The 6049-nt window shown below is 41.8% G+C and overlaps 1 pseudogene; it reads right to left on the bottom strand.

Moving 5' to 3' along the window:
• Positions 1-4153: 4153 nt before the first annotated feature.
• Positions 4154-5405, bottom strand: LOC116082202 (annotated as a pseudogene).
• Between the last annotated feature and the right edge of the window lie 644 nt (positions 5406-6049).

Genomic DNA, 6049 nt, shown 5'->3' with positions numbered 1-6049 from the left:
CTCTACAGCAAAATTTCTTTGGTATAGGCTGAACATGTTATCATAGATTCAGAGCAAAAGGTATGAGTTGGAACCAAGAATTAGCAAACATGCCAGGGACCAAAATTACTTCCAGTGAGATTTATCCATCAAAGGTAAGCAATGGAGTTGAATCTTCCCCCCTACAGAGGTTCAGATTGTCAAATTTTCAATTACCAAAAGCAAATATGAACAAAACTCTAAAACAGTGATTGATTTATATTTGTTAAAGTGTGGTCAGTGTATATTTTAGCAAAAGTTAAATCCTTACTCTATCTAGTAAGATTCAGAATCTCCCCTTTACTTTCCTATAGCCATTTCATTCAGAAGCTCTACTAGCAGTGTTTGAACTCTTGTCTTCTTCTTTCTCTTTTGTCATCCTGGTAACTGACCCATCAAATAGCATCCAGAGGACCTCGTTAATTCTCTGTCAAAGCTCTGACAGCTTTCCATGCTGCATAGAGGACAGTTTCCATAGGTTCTTATTGAGGTCTCTGTGCTCTACTCTTTCGCTATTATTTACCTAAACCTATCATCTGTTGGTTTGTTTGTTTGTCTGTTTGTTTAGTTCTATTTGCTTCCTTTCTTCTTTGTCCTAAAATAACATACCCATTCCTTGTTTTCTTGTGAAGCACTTTTTTGACTCTGTCTGGAGTAATTTCCAGGTCAAAATCAATATCTAAACTAGTCTTACTTAATCATTTTGAAGTATTCTCTAACATATCTTATCGCTGGCTAGAAATTTCCTGTGTGCTACCTAGGAGTAAAGAAACTCACATCAGTCTTTAAACATCTCATGTATTCCTTTACTAAAATTTCCTCACTTCCAGTCATGAGTATTTAATGTTATATGTATTTTATATCTATAGTGGTTGTTGATAAACTTCAACAGATTCTAAGCTCTTCTAGGGCATATCTTTGTTTTGTGACAAGTTTCTTCTAAACTACCTTGAAATGTACCTGGGCTGTAGGATTAATTTAATGGATATTTGTTAATTATAGAAATGGGTACTATGAGTAAGTTGTAAGTGATTATGCATAAAGTGATGATATATGAAAGATTTCATTCAAAATTGAGCAAAAGTGATGAATAAATTTTTTTCCAAAGAAAAGACAGGCCTCCATCCATTAATACAAAATAGATTCAAAGCAAGTAGCAATTGAGAGTATGCAAATCAAGATTCAAAAGAAATTCTATTTCACACTCACTGACTAGACAATAGTTAAGAAGTATGATAATGCGAAATATTGGTGGAAATGGGTGAAATGAGTCTTGTTCATTCTCCAAAAGAATGGAAATAAGTAAGAGTTTGAGAAAACAATTTGATATCATCTTGCAGTGTTAAACATGTATATAAAGTATATCCCATTTATTATACATTATAGGTATTCATAAACAAATGTTGGCCGACTGCACCAACGTTAATTAAAGAAAGGGTTCTTCTGGTAATAGGAGTTAGAAATAGATAGAAAGAGATAGGAGAGAGTGACCACAGAAATACCTACCCACGTGGAAGGTACCTTAGAACATTAGACAGGAGACTTTACTGCTCAGCCATCTTGACTGTAATGAATGCCCTTTGTTCCCCCAACAGTCAAAATACCTGGGGCATAAACCACTCCCCCCAAGATATGTCAGTGTGATAGTCCAATCAGCGACTTCCTTGTTACTCTGTGGGGGTGGAGTTTTCAAATGTAACTGGAACCAGGTTTCCCTCAACAGATGGGCAGCCGCAGCCCAGGCCCTTGGCACTGTTTCGCTTTCGATACTGTCCGGGCTGTGGGGAGGGAGTCCACAAATAAAAGTTCATAAATATGCTTAAGTACATATTTCTACCTGTCAGGTATACATAACAATGAGCATAAATACAATCACACATAATCATGGATCCCAGACATGAAGCTAGCCAAAAATGAGCACCAGTTAAGTGCTGCACAGGACTAATGATAATGTTGAAGCTGGCATAGCATTCCTGACATGACTCCAAGCACTCAGAGGCCCCAGAAACCACTCAGAGGAACAAGTTAAGTAGTGGAGAAATGGAAAAATGTGGCCACAATAATGAGAGGCAGAACTGGAGACATGAGAGTAGTGAGGAATAGCCTAATATGAGTAGCTGCTAATGCCACCTAGGAATATGTTGGGTTCCTGGCCTGTGCTAGCACCAGAGGCCTCATCTGGGTCTGTGGCCCCGCATCAGCCAAGAGTCTGTTACCACCAAAGACCAGGCAATTGTCCCTGGTCTTGGCTGTTAACATCTGAGGGCTCTGCAGAATGTGTCCTACCCCGTACCTGGACACCGTGGACTAGCAGTCACAAGGAACATGAGAGCAGGAGAGCTGAGCCTGCTCCTAGCCAGCTGCAGTACCTGGAGAGTGAACAAGCATAATTAGTGCAAGAGAGCCAGCCCAGCCTCTTGATTGCTGTGTGGTGCCACCAAGGGAGAAATGGACTCTTCTCTTCCTTCATCTCATGTCATCTACAACAAGCAGAAGAGCTGGTCCTGAGGTCAGGAAAGCAGGAGAGCTGGCCCTGTCCCTCACTGGCTGCAACATTCAGAAAAGCAGGCTCCATACCTCACCTGGGCAACAGGGTAGATCTGGCCCTGACTGCAGGACAGTTGCCAGTGAGCAAATCCCAAGGTAGGAGAATGGGAGACTCTGCAGGTATATCTTAAGCTCAGATCTAAGGCTTTGAATTGGTCCACCCCAAAATCAACCCTAATGATGACCTGCTGGAATGCATGTCAGGGCCAGTATACAGATGCAAAACTGTAGGACACAGGCAACACAGGATATGTGAGAGAAGTCCCAATGAGATTCCAATATTGATAGAGTAGCAGAAGCCAAAGACCTAGTACCAGACCAACATGTCATTTTAGTCAACATGTCCAAGCAAAGAACTTTGGATAAAAGAATATTCTGTGGCTGGGCAGTGGTGGCACACACCTTTAATCTCAGTACTTGGGAGGCAGAGGCAGGCAGATTTCTGAGTTTGAGGCCAGCCTGGTCTACAGAGTGTTTCAGGATAGCCAGGGCTATACAGAGAAACCCTGTCTTGAAAAAAAAAAAAACAAAAACAAAAACAAAACAAAGCAACAGCAACAACATATATATATACATATATACACACACACTATAGATACACTGTGACATACTACAGCTTCCATACCCAGCTTCCACACTGAGATTTTTTTTCTTCTGGTAGGGAGAGGTTGCAAGGGTGAAGGGAGGGTACAAAGAGAGGGGAACATGAGTGGGATTGGGGTGCATGATACGAAATTCACAAAGAACCAATAAAAAGTTGAAAAAATGTATCTACCAGACAGAAAAATCACATATAGATAGTTAAGTTATATTTGATTTATTTTATTTTATGTCTCTTTTGTGTTTTGCCTATATATATATGTATGTATACCATGTACATGTCTGGTTCCCAGGGAGGTCATAAAAAAGGGTCATATCTCCTGAGATGAGAGTTACAGATTGTTGTGGGCTACCATGATGTTGTGAACCACAGCTGGATCCAGTGCTCTTAACCACTGAGCCATCCCTTTAAGCCACAAGAGAGTTCTTAAAAGATACTATTTTAGCCTAAAGGTCAGAAGACTGAATACCATAAGAGTGTTTTACATGCTGTATAATAAAACTGTGATCCAACAGTATATTATTAATAAATTCAAGTCTAAGACAATAATCAAAAATTAATAACTAATCTAAATGTCAGATCAATGTTGGCTATGGTGGAGAGGGAGCAGTGGACTGAGGCAGACATGAGGAAGGGCAACTGTATATGTGATGGCCCATCTACTTGGACATTAAAGTCTCACTCATCATTTTCTCATCATGATTTATAACTTACATTCATAACAGAAACACTGTGCTGTACATATAAACATTACATACTATACTTTGACAAAACTATAGGTTGAATTACTCTTGCCTTTGAACATCTAGTCAATCTAAAGTTGTCTTTTAATCTTCTAACTAGCTCTGGTAGTTTTCTGTGGACTAACAGAAAAGTTTCTTTTTCTTTTCTTTTTCTGTTTTTTTTCAATGTTCAGTTTCCTTTAATGACCCCCATCTTCCTCGAAGGGTAAGTTGCAGGTCCAGCTAGGCGACTGGCAAGACGTGTTCATCTGCAAGTCTTGCCTTGATTGATGATGCTGGAAGGCCCTCTCCCAGGAAAAGTACCTTGAACCAGGGTCTGAGTTTCCTCACTACCAGGATTCAGTTCCCACCATGTATGTGACTCATAGTCCACCTGCCAATCCAGAGTTAGTGGAAAGGCAAGCTCTTACCCTCAGACAACCCAAACGCCAGAAATGGAGCTGCTGTTGTTGGTTTCAAAGAGGGTAACACTAGCAAAGGCATTCTTCCTCAGTTTGTCCAATCACTGGGACATTCCAGTGATGAAGGGTGAGCTCTTCCGGGGAGCGGTACTTAGCATAGCACAGGGACCAGCCATGTTTATCAAAGTGCTCCCAACAAGATGGCAGTGCCACAGAGAGGGTATACTCATTGAAGTACTTATGTTTAAACTCATCCCACACAAAGGTACTCTTGGCCAGGTGAGTGAAATTGCCCTTGGCCTTGGGCTCAGCAGCCAATTTCTGCTCACACTCATCCATCTCTTCCTTAGGAGCTGGGGCAACAGCCTTTTTTTTTTTCCAGCCTGGGGCTTTTGTTTCTCTTCCCGCGAACCCTCTTCTTTCTTTGGAATATCCTTTCTAGGCTGGCTCTCTTAGCCTAGCATACGTCTCTCAAACTTCTTAGCATCAAACTGAGCCATCTTCTCACACAGCTTCAACTGGAGCTGGTTAATGCAGGTAAGGGACGATCAGTTGGTATCAGGGAAGGCATGATGAAAAGAAGGCTCTAAGACCTGTTTACAGAGCCACTACAGGGTGCAGACAGTGTGATATCAGCCAGTATCATTTGCTCACCCACCAGAAAAGTCCATGTCTTCAAGTGAGTGAGTGTCCAGCAGCCTCAGGATTCGTTTTACCTCCTCTTTTGCATGTTCAGTGGCCTGTTTGTTGTGGTGTATAATGCCCATGGTGGGGGAACAGCCAGGTGTTAGCTGGAGGAATGTCATTGTCAGCAAAGCTCATATACTGCACCACCTCCGGCATACTTCCCCACAGCTCCTCCTTGCTTACATAATAAGTGATGGCAAACACACAGAATCTGTCATCCCCCTCAAACGCTGAAACCTTGCCAGCAGGAAGTTTTCAGAGAAATTCAGATGTGGCATCGGTTTGGCCAAAGTGGAAGTGAGGTGGTATGGAGAGCACACGGACCTGAGCCCCGCTGTACTGAGCAGCAGTGAGGGCCTTGAAAGTCCTCCAGTTTTCAGGTTATGTGTACAGAGTCCCAGCTGCCATGGTGATTCTGCAGAGAAAAGTTTCATGTTCTCTCCATTTTGCATATGTCAGACCCGCTCTTATCTTGTCCCTGAAATTATTGCATTCCCACTGCATTTCACTTGCTGTATTTCTCCCCTGCAGTGTATACATTAGCTACACCTGATTACGAACAGTCATGTGCAAGTACCCTCTTAAAGACATGCTCGCGCATACACCCTGTCTCAAAATGTGCAGGTCAAAGGGATGCTCAAGGACACTCTATCTATGGAATTAAACAGCCTCAGGTAAAAATCTGCTCTCACCTGGAAATCTTTGTGGTTCAGTTTTCAAAGCTTGTGGAGTTTTTAATGTTTGGTTGTTCTTGTTGTTCTTGTTGTTGTTGTTTGGTTGGGGGTGTGGGGGCATTTTTGTTGTTTATTTTTTAGAAGGTGGTTCTTTTGAGACAGGGTCATATGAAGGCTAGTTTGGCTAAATTCTTTACACAACTTAAGCTTTGAGCTTCTAATCTTCCTACCTCCACCTCTCAAATTCTGGGATATAGACATGTCCTACCACACGTATTTTCTGCAGTGTGGGGGATGAAACCCAAGGTCTTTATATGCTAGGCAAGCACTATTCGAAATGAGCTGTGTCCTTTGATCCGCCCATTTTGAGACAATTGA

This window comes from Mastomys coucha, unplaced genomic scaffold (assembly GCF_008632895.1).
Source record: "Mastomys coucha isolate ucsf_1 unplaced genomic scaffold, UCSF_Mcou_1 pScaffold7, whole genome shotgun sequence".
Taxonomy (NCBI): Eukaryota; Metazoa; Chordata; class Mammalia; order Rodentia; family Muridae; genus Mastomys; species Mastomys coucha.
The sequence above is the reverse complement of the archived record's forward strand: the minus strand, read 5'-3'. Positions and strand labels throughout refer to the sequence as shown.